The following is a 12991-nucleotide window of genomic DNA, read 5'->3' as shown; positions in this document are numbered from 1 at the left end:
TATATCTAGTCGGGAGTGGTGCTGACTGAAAACAGATAATTTGGAGCGATTCGCGCGCCATCTGTTGGTCATTCTAAGGACTTATTGAACTACCCTCGTATCTTTCGCTAAAAGATTATTATGGCGCAAGCTAAAATTTCGGAACGAGATAGGGTATCTGTATTAATGATGCGTGGTTGGGGAGATCAAGTTCGATCTTATGATCAAGTTCGTTTGCTTTTTAATCGCACTTTTCGTAATGGAGAAGGGTTAAATCCTGTCTCAAAATCAACAACTGAAAGAACTGTAAGGCACTTTAGGAATCATGGATCTATAAAGGACCTTCAGAGAACTGGTCGGCCAAAATCTTCAGGATCTAAGGAGATGCCGATGGACATAGCCCAAGCATTTGTTGAAAACCCACATCTGAGTTTACGTCGAGCTAGTGATGAGCGTGACGTTGCTCCTGAGACAGTGCGAAATATTTTAAAAAGCATCAATTTCGATCCTTACCAAGTTCATCGGATACAAGAGGTCAATGAGGACGATCCTGATCGCCGGGTTGAATTTTGTGAAATTATGATGGACAGAATTGATAGAGATCCTCTTTTCTTGTATAATACAGTATTTTCAGATGAATCGACTTTCACTTTAAAAGGTGAAGTTAACAGGCAAAATTGTAGATATTGGTTCGACACAAATCCTGATTGGATGTTGGAGAGTCACGCATAATATCCACAAAAGATTAATGTTTGGGGCCGTATCTTGAATCATACATTTATGGTCCCTTTCTTCATCGATGGCAATCCCAGTGCCCGTGCATATGAAGAGCTTCTCAGAAACCAAATTGTACCAAGAATAAGGCAGATTACAGGCGATAATTTTCAAAATATTTGGTTCCAGCAGGACGGAGCAGCGGCTCATTATGGTAGGGAGGTTCGAGCATATTTGGATACTCAGTTCCCTCAAAGGTGGATTGAAAGAAGGAGTGAAATCGAGTGGCGTGCTAGATCTTCTCATCTGACGCCTCTCGACTATTTTCTTGGGGGTTATTTAAAGAGCAAAGTATACTCAACGCAACCGCAAAGCTTAGACGAATTGCAGAATCGGATTCTGCAACAGGTTACTTTGATTGATAGGGAGATGATTCGTAATGCTGTAACTCATTTTTACAATCGCATACCTTTTTGTCAAGAATCTCAAGGTTTTCAGTTCGAACATCTTCACTAAAGCGTGAGAGGCAAGGGGACTCACGCTAATCAAGCACCCCAAAGGAAACAGAATTTACTACGTCCACGTCGTTATTCCTGAGTAATGCTAAACGTAAACGTAAACTGCTTGTAAAAAACCTTGAAAACCCCTTTAACATCATCACCAAGACGAATACAGAGCTCAACAATGAATTTCTCGTAGAACTTTACTTCAGGAATTACACTGACCTCTTGGAAAACTTTGTTAATTTCAAATAAGCTCTAACTGACCTTGAACGTTACAATTGATCTATGACTTGATTACGTACCTAAACGTAGAATTTTCCGCTCTATCGATTGCAGATGTAAAAAAGGGGGTTTCCATTTGAAAAAACAAAGTTGACCTTCAAAAAGCCATGAAGGTAACTTCAAGGACAAAATGAAGATCACCATTGAATTCCTCGTTGAAATTTACTTCAGGAAGGACCTTCACTTTTTTGAAAAATATTTTACCTGAGGAAATATCCAACCGTCCCGGGACTTTCCAGACACCCTGTATAGAATAGAATTTACGGTACAGTTGTTAGAAATCCTTTTCACGTGTTTAAGCTTATGGCCATTAGCATTACCAAATTCGAGGGGCGTGGGACCTAAGATGATATTTGTAAAAAGGGCGCACTCGACCTGCGCTAGCGGTTAACCACCTGTTTCTCCCATGAAAATGAGGCAATGAGCAAGAAATCTTGAAACATACCTCCAATAAAAAACAACGTGTGATTTTAAATCAACAAATTCATTTTCTTCTTCTTTAATATGTTCAAATTTCTAACTAGAACGTAAAATTGCAATATATTTATATTTTTTATGCAAAAAACATAAAATTATTAAAATTATTTGAAAATGTATGTCGGATGGATGAGCAAGAGAATGCATTGGAAAATCGTCGATTAAAAATAGTTTTTATTTAAATTAATAAGAATGTCAGTTTCAGTTGAAGGGCTGTGACATAGAATGTCACATTTCTGTGCCTGATAAAACTTTCTTCGAAAAAAGAAATTACTCTTTTTTTTAATAATGAATCTTTAAGCAAGAATTTTTTTGACCGAATAGTTGAATTTCCAATACAAATTTTTTTACCAAATGAATGAATACATCAAAAAAGATAAATATTTGACAAAAAATTAAATAGTTACATTTACAGTTTAGAACATTTCTTTTCCATCAAAAATTATTTTTCAATTTAAGAAAATCATTTTTAATCGCAAAAAAGAAATTTCTAGCAGAAAGAGAAATTAGTTGCCAAGAATATTAATATTCTACCACAAAAAGAAGACGTTTCAACAAAATACAGAAATTTTCATCTTAAGATGATAAATGTTGAAACTAAGTGAAAGTTTTCATACTACAGGATAAACGTATAAAGGGAGTTCACAGTTTTAACAAAAATTAAAGAAAAACCTTTCGCAGTGAATTTTGTTTTTCAAAACTGTTATTTGAATGTAAAGAATGCAATGAAAATATAGAAAAATTATTATTTTTTATTAATTGTGAAAATACCATTTTGTCTGTTGATTAAAAATAAAGATGCTTCATTGAACTCGTGACAAATATAAATTGGAATGCTGTTGTATGCGTATCTCTTAATTTAATAAAATTTTACATTATAGGTTTTGAATTTTTTTCAGTATCGCCATAAACGTCAATGTCTGAACTCTTAGAAATGTTTCAATTTTTGAATGTAAAAATGATGGATTTCTTAAAAGTCCCGTGGTTCTTCGACTTTTGACTTGACTGCAAAGTTTTGTAACTCTTTTTTGTAAAACTCTTATAAACAAGTCCGGAACTCCAATCAGAACTCTTAGAACTCTCAAAAAATTTTAATTTTTGTTTTTCGAATTTCGACTTGATGGAAATTTTTTTAACACTTTTTTAGAGCTCTCATGAAGAAGTTAACACATCCTATCAGAACTTTCTCTAAAGGTGCATTTTCGTTATTTTTTAAGTGGTTTTGCAGTCTCTCACTCTGTATAATAGTATAATAGTATAATAATAGTATAAGTTTGAAAATTTTCAATATAAGAAAATAGAAATATTTAGATAAACTAGAAGATAGAAGTGTATTTATGAAGGGTTTCAGACATTTTTCTTCTAACTAAAGCTAGGCCCAAGACGAGATTTTCGCACAAATTTTTGGTTTTCATCAGTTATTTCTCTTAGAATCCGAAAAAAGCTTGTTTTTGTGTGCAAAACACTGTGTTTATTATACCCTACTACCAAACAATATTTAACCATTTTACCTCTTTTATTTTAAAAACGTCTCCGAGATATGTTAAACGCTGTAATGACCATGTATTTCCCCTTACTGTCATACCTTCGGTGGTTGGGCCCTTTAAATTTTTATGGCGGAATGAGAATGCTCTATTGTGAGTATTCGGAAAACCCGAGAGGAAAGCGAGCTCGAGGGGCTATGCACTGAGTAATACTATAATAACTACGTCAAATCGGGCATGACAATCCTTTTGCGATTCAGTAGCAGTCTCTATCAAACTCTGAGCATTTTTTGAGTAGTCGAGTAGTAGTATTGGGAGTGTTTGGAAAACCCGAGAGGAAACCGAGGCAGTGGTCGCAGCCGTCTCAGCAGTCTTGTTTAGGTTCGGATATGCGCACCGAGACCTGCGCAAGATACTTAAGCCAGTTAAGACCTCGTATTTGCACGAGAGGCTATGCACTGAGTAATTCGCCTGACTATTACGTCAAATCGGGCATGAGAATCCTTTTTGGATTCAGTAGCAGTCTCTAGCGATCTCTGAGTATTCTTCGAGTATTCGCAAGTAGTGGAATAATAGTATTGGGAGTATTTGGGAAACCCGAGAAGAAACCGAGGCAGTGCTCCCAGCCGTCTCAGCAGTCTGACTAGGTTCGGACATGCGCACCGATACGTGCTCAAGATACTTGAGCCAGTTGAGACCTCGTATTTGCACGAGAATTTGCATAGATCTATAGACCGCTGACTAAATTTTTTAATTGTTAATTACTCACTGTTATTAAATTAATGTAATGAATCATGGAAGCAGATACGAAGGACAAATGTTTAATTTCTTATTATTCCATATCAAGTTTTAACTTTAACCAATAACGCTTTCGGTACTTTCATTCATTCTTTTGGATTTTTAAAACTTTGACTAACGTCAAACGGAAGCGGATGAGAAGACAAAACAAGTCAAATTGTGGACAGAATTTACAACACTTTTAACCGTCTAAAGGTTTGGTTCTAAAACAAAAATTTTTTAATCGTATATAAAGACTTCAAAATTCAAATAGCATATAATAAAATATTAAAATAATTTCAAAAAAAATAATGGGCACAATTTTTTGTGCCCGTTGCGTGAGCACATTCTTATGGCGCGCTGGGCGCGCGGCTCTTAACGCCAACTTTGAGCTCGCCTATGGCGCGCAGGTACGCTCTCGCGCTTCTCGCTTGTTTTCGTACGTTTAATGTGAACACTTCAACTACATTTTTTTAAGTATGATAAATATTATAACTTAATCGAAAACTGTGATTTAAATTTCGGAGGAAATACAGCCATAAATTGTAACTGCAAATGTTTTTGATTTAATTTTAAAAAAGATTCTCAAAGCACCTACGGCTTTGACGTTTACATTCTCATTATGAAACTCGTGCTTCCTGTTCGATGTTTTGTCTCCAATTGAAAAACTCCTTCAAGATAATTTTTTTATTGTTTATTCTAATTATCGTTTAATAATAGTGAGAGAGGTAAACGGCAAAAAATTGGACCAAAAGTGCTCTTCAACTATCTCACTTTTATGGGAAAAAATTGAACTTGCCCACAACGGGAAAGGTATGTAAGGGCCATATAGCATACAAATTCATACATACAAAAATACATACATACAACCATAAATACAGACAGATAGGCACCGACAAAATTTTATGATTTCGGATTCTTTTAGTGCTTTTCCAGAGTCGATTGTCTTCTGGTGTGGTGGGATGTGACGAGTCGGATGAAATATGACTTCTGGTTGCGCCGGGATCGATCGTTGATGAACGATTGTGGTCGTAGCTTCCGGAGGCTACATCTTTTCTAATTTTCCCAAACAACCAAAACCTTTTTTTGGTAGAAAGTGCTTATTGAATTCGACTCGAGGACGCGTGACATGGATTACTGTGATAAGGCAGTTAAAAGTTGATGTGTTAACTCATTTGATCAACGTTAATCGGATCGGACGTGACTCCTTCCCTGTCCTACGCCAGTCCGCGAGTAATTAAGTAACATTTTTAGTCCTTCGAGCCGGGTAGTGGTTGAGCGGAGGAGCATGATCTCAGGAATGAAAAATTTACTGACCGTGCTTTTTGACAACATTGCAAACGTCCCACAACAGGCTCTCCGGTATGACAAACATACTGTTAATGTATTGTTTACAACATTGTCAGCTCCTCGCGACAGGCTCGCAATAATGACAAATTTACTGTCTGTGCTTGTTCTGAACATTGCAAACGTCCCCAGACAGGCTCTCAGGTATGACAACCATACTGCTAATGAATTCTTTGCAACATTGTGAACGCCTCGAGACAGCCTCTCAGGCAAGACAAAGGTACTTAATGACTTTATAATTGTTCGTAACATTGCAAACGCTCCGAAACCGACTCTCAATGGGTGACAATCATACTACTAATGGATTGTTTGCAATATTGCAATCGCTTTGAGACTGGGTCTCAAGCATGACAGGCATTGACGGTGGATTGTTTACAACATTGCAAAAGCCTCCAGACCGGCTATCAGACTTGATAGAACTATTAATTGTGGATTGTTGCAACATTGCAAGCGGCGTGAGACAGCCTCTTATTCATGGCTTACTTACAGTGGCGTAGCTACAAAATTTTCCGCCCGGGGCCAAAAATAATTTGCCGCCCATAATTCTCAAATCTGCATTCATTTCAAAGATCGTTTTGCTGCCCCATGCGTTTGCGCCCAGGACAGCGGCCCCCTTCGTCTCCCCCTAGATATGCCATTGCTTACTTATTTAAGATTACAGACCATATGTTTTTTTCTTGTTATTTAATTTTTCTCAAACCCTGATTGGAGCCTAACAAGTTGATTTTGGATTTTTTCCCCGCACGGAGGGAGATAGACGTTCTAAAGCAGATATTAAAATCCTTTATATTTAACCCTAATATATGGATGTTACGGCATAATGTATGACATCTCCTAATCAGTATACAATATATTAAGGGGATATTTTTGATACTTAAAATATAAAATGTGTGTGACGAAAATTGAAATGGACGCTTGGGAAAGTTTTAAAGCAGTAAACGTGAATTTCCTCGATAACAAAAAAAGTCCAGACTACGAGAATATTGTTGCGAAAATGATAAGAAACTGCAAAAAGTTAGGCTGCTTGATGAATTTAAAACTTCACTTTCTAGATTCCCATCTGGATAAGTTTCCAGAAAACGTTGGTGATTTCAGCGAAGAACAAGGGGAACGTTTTCATCAAGACATAAAAGTGATGGAACAACGATATCAGGGTAGATGGGACGAGGTCATGGGTCATGATAGCTGATTTTTGCTGGATGTTGAAAAGGGAAACGAATGTAGGTCTTAAACGTAAGCATAACCCTTTGCATCGTTCCTTCGAAGGAAAAAGGACACGACATATCAGGCAGAAAATAGACTGAAGTAGGTCTATAAATAAATTTAATTATTATAAAAAGCAAGATAAAATGTAAACATGAAAGATAGCATAAATATATTCCTTAAGTTTAAGAAAAGTAGAGAGAAAAAATTTTTGAATAAAACTCTTATTAATTTGCATGTTTAAGTTACAGTTCTACATTTTAATTGATACAAACATTGTCAGGTTAATTGAAATGGGGTCAATTCTACTTGTAGTTCTAAGTTTCTTCAAATGAGTAATGTGCGTCCAATTTTTCACCACCTGTAGTACAATTAAATGAATTTTATTGTGTTACAACGGGAACACTTAAGTTAAGTTGTGTTGCGTTAAGCAAAATTTCCTTAGGTTCTTTTAAGTTAGATTCATTTGTAGGTTAAGATCGAGTTAACCTATTAAATATAGCACACATTTAAGACTGAGAACCGTACGCTTACATAGCTACACGTGTGGTTGAATTTCATTCGGCAAGGTTAGGTTAGGTCAGGTTTTGTTAGGTTAGGATAGGTTAAACCTCTATTTAGGTTAAGCCATAGCTGAATGAAACGGTACCGCAAACACAACGGGACAACTCAATGAGTTTAATTGTGTTACATGAAGTTAGGTTTGGTTATGTTTTTTTAGGTTAGGATAGGTTTGACCTCTTTGCAGGTTAAGCCTAAGCTGATTGAAACGGTACCGCAAACACAACGGGACAACACAATCAGTTTAATTGTGTTTCGTGAGGTTAGGTTAGGTTACGCTAGGTTAGATTTATGTCTAGGTTAGGCTCGAGTTGACCCATTCGATGTAGCACACATTTACTACTGGGAAACTATGCTTCCAGAGCTTTACGTGTAGTTCAATAAATTTCTGTTAATTCAGGTTAGGTGAGGTCAGGTTCTGTTGGGTAGAGTTATGTTAAATAAGTTGATATCAGGCAAGGGTTGATCCTTTACAGTTGTCGGCATGTTTTTGAAGTGAAAATTTGCATCACTGGCATTATTTTGAAATTTATTTGCCTCAGTGCATGATTTTTCGTCATTTTTTACTGTTACTGTCTTGTTTTCATAATATAAAGAGTTCGCCTTCTACAAGTAAACTATATTGTTAATAAAAAAAATTTAATTTTTTATTCTCAATGCTTTTTTTAAGATTAAAACGAAGCTTCAAATATAAACAGCCCCTGGGTACCCAAGTCCGTCACTTAGTTCTGCTTGCTACATCACAAGTCGCTGCAGGGACCTCGAATGGATACCAACTTCGAACCTGATCCCTCCTCGATCCTGGCTCTGAGACCATTTCTTTACCCACTTGTCAAGGTGAATTCTCTTCGATTTGCATTGGTCGTGGGCGCTACAGTTTACAGGTCACGTCTTCTGGATGCAATTCGTGAAGGATTATGTAAGCCTCCCGTTGCCTTTTCGACCCGTTTCTAGATGGGTTTGATCAGTTTGGTCGGATTGACTATTCCTCGAATGAAACCTTGCGCTGTTGTTCTTGTGATTCGATTAATTTACTGCGTACGCAAGGAATTGAAAGTCTCTCTTGCGGTCACCTACGCTTGATTGGATACACGAAGCGTCATCGTTTGGATTCAAGCTCTTCCGGATGAACGATTATGTATACAGTCAGATTTCGGAGATCCAGTCGGCTCTCCAACGCTTTTGACGCAACTTCCCTAAGAAGTAAAATCCAGCTGATCGAGCCACTCGAGAAATGTATCCCTTAGCTGGAACTAAGGAGAGTCTGTAATACAATGTTCCCGAATAGCTTTCGCAGAGTGAAGTTTACTGGACCGCGTTTTTCATTTTCACGATGAAAATGGCAGCGATCAAAATTTCTCTGAGTCAAGTCCCCGTGGAAGAAGACTAAATAGTGGATTACATGATCGACGAAATTCCAGACGTGCAGCTGAAGAATTAGGATCGAATGAGAAAATTCTACTCTTCGTCGGGAGTTGCTAGAGGCCTTTAACAAAATCTCGTTGCTTCCCGACCCGCTAAAAGGATAATCTAAGTATAATGTAAGAACAGCCGATTTCAGGGTCACTGAAAAATATACAACGAAGGAGGAGGGTAGAACTTCTCAGATGCTACAACTGCAGAATGTCGGAACACACGTTCAATCAGTACAGTCTGCAGAAGAAACACGTCTGCTAAAAATGCAATGGACCTGAACATATTGCAAAGGAGTGTACAACCAAGGCAGCAGCAGTAAACTTTGACACCGAGGTCCCTCCGGAGGAGGAAATATTATTCATAAAAGTCATCGTAGTTCCAGCAGGTGGTAAGTGTATCGATTTAGGTTAGGTACTTAATTCAGGTAGCCCTGTTAGTTAAAAAAAAATAAATTGTATAAGCGACCAGAATGTAGAAACTGCTACTGATCTTGATAGGAAATACGCGGGCATAAATAACTATACTTTGACAGTTTTATGTAAAGTTTATGAGAATGTTATACTTGATAGTGAAATCCGGGATGGTATTAAGTTGCTCGTAGGGTCGGATGATACGATGAAATCGTCACTAGTACTAGGTCGAGACGTTTTAGGAAAATTTTGTTTAGGTCTTGCGAAGATAAGGGCGGAGGTAGAAACTGTTACTTTACAAAAGAGCGTCAATGAGTTAAACAACATCGATGTTTATATGATTGACGAAAGGCAAGTACCTGAATTAAATATCAACCTTGAAATTCCTCACAAAGAAAAATTTGAATTGATCGATCAGTTTAAGTTAAAATATTTAGTGTAACATAGTGGCCTACCACCACTTTGATCCTCCCACCAGACCTAGTTAGAACATTATAACTAAAATAAAGACTAAATACTTTCGGCCAACACTAACTCATAATATATTAATTAGATTTCGAGAATGTGAGAGAAAATTTGGAGTGAGAATGAATGTTGGATAGGGCAGGTGTAGGTTAGGAGTTTTCCTCTATACAAAGATTTATTAATACTTGTAATGTCACTGTAGTTACCTTTTAATGTATATCAATTTAGTATAACCAACTGGAGAGTAGGTCGAGGAGCCCTGACGCTTGCCTTGACACCTATATTTCTTGTTAAATTCTAAGGGAGTTCCTGCAAAGTAGACTTATCACGAAAGCCACTACATACACACGATGGTTCCGGCTAATTATTTCTTACCGGCTCAAGTATAATTATACCAATTTATTTACGACGTGTGGAACTATACTCAGTCTGGCACATTTCAAAACAAACCGGCGTAGCCATCTTGCCAGGAAACAGCGAGCCGGCAGATCACCAGGGGGATATCCAGTCCGAGGGGAGGCGGAGAGCATCAGGACGCTATCCAGTCTAGTGTTGGCCGTTAGCCGAGAAACTAGCTTGATGGAGAGTATTACTTCTACCTAACCAGTAATTGAAAGTAAAGAGGAGGAAGACGTGACCTCTTGAAGAAAAGGTAAGCGTCAGTATTTTTAATCTTATCTCCAGAAATTAAGTTTCAGAACTCGGTATGAGCAAATGCTATTTTGTGGATTTGTTAATGTTATGTTTTCTTTTTTTTCTTTGGGACATATTTAGTAAATTCATTTGACGAAAATTATTTGGTTGATTATGGATGGTGAAATAGTAAATTTAATCTTTGTTTGGTGCATAAGTAAAGCATTAAGTTAAACTTTCTTTGTTGAGAAAGATTTTATTCTCATTTAAAGTAGAAAGTTAGTGTAGGATATGAGCAATGTTTTCTTCTATTTTCTTTTTACTAAAGCTGAGGAAGGTTAAAATAATTTAGTGGGAAGTTCATTGTAAATAACTTACTTAAAATTTCTTAGTATGTATCATTAAATGGAAAGTTGTTCCTTCTATCCATATTTGAAATACAATGTAGAATAGTTTTACTTTTTGTTAAATCTGAGTCTCACGATGCTTTTTCGCCCTCACTAATCCCTCTACCGCTTCTAGCCAGAGACTTCTTAGAAGAGCTTAAATGTATTATAAAGTTGTAATTGTTGAAAATGTTTGGAGTAATGCTACCTAAAGCGTCTGGCGTCTAACGCAGTTAGGTGAGAAGATTTATTTGTTCACCTTTACTAAGGGAGCCCACTTTGTCCATTATTACCCCTTTTTGTCGCTTATGAATGTATATAGTGTTACATTAGAAAGCGAAAACCCCGAGGTACTTGTGATGAAAGCGGAACTAAAGTTAAATTTGACTGATACACTCCACCTATAGTGTTGATTAAAACGAAAAGCGATGATTTGCGCCTTTGTATTGATTTCCGAATACTGAATAAACTAACGCTCCGCGATAACTACACTCTCTCTTTGACTGACGATCAGATAGATACTCTGAAGGGTAAGAAGTACTTTAGCCTACTTGATTTGAGAGACGGTTTCCACCATATCGACGCCGCTCCCGAATGTATCAAATTAACTCGTTTGTCACGTCTCTGTGCCAATATGAATATTTAAAGATGTCTTTCGGCCTTAAAACGGCCCCAGACACGTGTCAACGTTTTATTAATAGTTCCTTTTTAGATTTGATTAAAGCTGGGAAAGTAGTTGTGTACTTAGATGGCGTTATGGTGGCAACCGACACAATAGAAGAGAAAATCGAGACTCTGAGCGAAGTTTTGGTCGTAATGTGAAAAAATAGAATGGAAATGAGATTAGAGAAATGCTACTTTACTCTTACAAAGATAGACATTTTAGGTTATGTCGTTTCCTCAGAAGGAGTCTGTCCGCCGAGAAAGGGTCTCGAGGCCATTGAGGAATTCCCAGAACCTCAAACTGTTCTACAAATTCAACGATTCTTGGGTATGCGTCAATATTTTCAAAAATACATTGAGGGTTTAGCCCTGATTGCGAAACCGCTTTATGATTTGCTAAAGAAGGATGCTGTTTTTATTTTCGGTAAATCAGAAAAGAATGCTTTCATAAAATTAAAACGGAAGCTTGCTTCTCAGCCGCTATTAGCTATTTACAGTCCGCATGACCCCACTGAACTGAATTGCGATGCCAGTTCTGACGGTTTAGGCTCTATCCTTCTTCAGCAAACGAAAAATAAACGATTTCGCTCTATTTTCTTTTTCACGAAGAGAACAACTGAGTGTGAGAGCAGCTATCACAGTTTTTAACGGGAGATGGTGTCCATTTCGTATGCTCTGAGACAATTCCGAGTACATCTTCATGGAATCAAATTCAAAATTGTGACAGACTGCAATCCTTTAAAGTTTGCATTAGACAAAAAGACATAAACACGAGAATCGAAAGATGAGTAGCAGAATTCCAAGCTTTCGATTACGACACTTAGCACCGCCCTAGCATTCGCATGCAGCATGTTGATGCATTATCCCTTAAACGGCCAAAACGCCACTACCGGGACACCGCTTTCCAACGGCCAATAACTAAGTCTATTCGACACTAGAAAAAATTGAGACACATATATTTTTATTGCTTAAGATCTCCTCTTTCCGACGGTGCCAATGAAATTCCTCAAAAAATTTATTTATTATCCCAAAATGTAGTTTAAACAAAAAAAACGTGATTTTTCGTTTTTTTTTTTTGTGAACCATTTTCTAAAGCTTTTCGAGTCTGTAATTAACCTGGAATCTCACTAACCGGTGAAATAAATGTCTAAACTTTGAGAATCCATGGTTCAAAGATCGATTTTTCGTTTTAGTATTTTCTAAATGGCGTCTTAATGGCAAAATTTTTGTGAAAACATTCATGAATTTTTTTACAATAAATGATGCGCTTTTCGGAAAAATCATCACGAATAAAAAGTTCTTGTAATCAACCAAGGAATACGCATAAATTTTTTCGAAGCGTTTTGAGCAAAATTTTGGATTTTGCATATGAACAATTTATGCAAAATTCAAAATTTTGCTCAAAACGCTCCGGAAAAATTCAGGCTAATTTCTCGGCTGATTACAAGAAGTTTTTATTCTTGACAAATTTTTCGAAAAGCGCATAGTTTTTCAATAAAAAATTTCCAACGATTCCGTAACCTTTATTGCACTCTGATATCAAACCACACCTTCACCGTATTGTCATCTTGGGAATTTTCGAGTCCACACAGCAAAAAAAAAAAAATGCCAAAGCGTAAAGCCTCAAAAATTGCAACAAACTCCGAATCGGAATGGGATTCCGATGAAAATGATGAACGTATCATCATACC

This window comes from Belonocnema kinseyi, chromosome 5 (genome assembly GCF_010883055.1).
Source record: "Belonocnema kinseyi isolate 2016_QV_RU_SX_M_011 chromosome 5, B_treatae_v1, whole genome shotgun sequence".
In the NCBI taxonomy this organism is placed as follows: Eukaryota; Metazoa; Arthropoda; class Insecta; order Hymenoptera; family Cynipidae; genus Belonocnema; species Belonocnema kinseyi.
Note: the sequence above shows the minus strand (reverse complement) of the source record.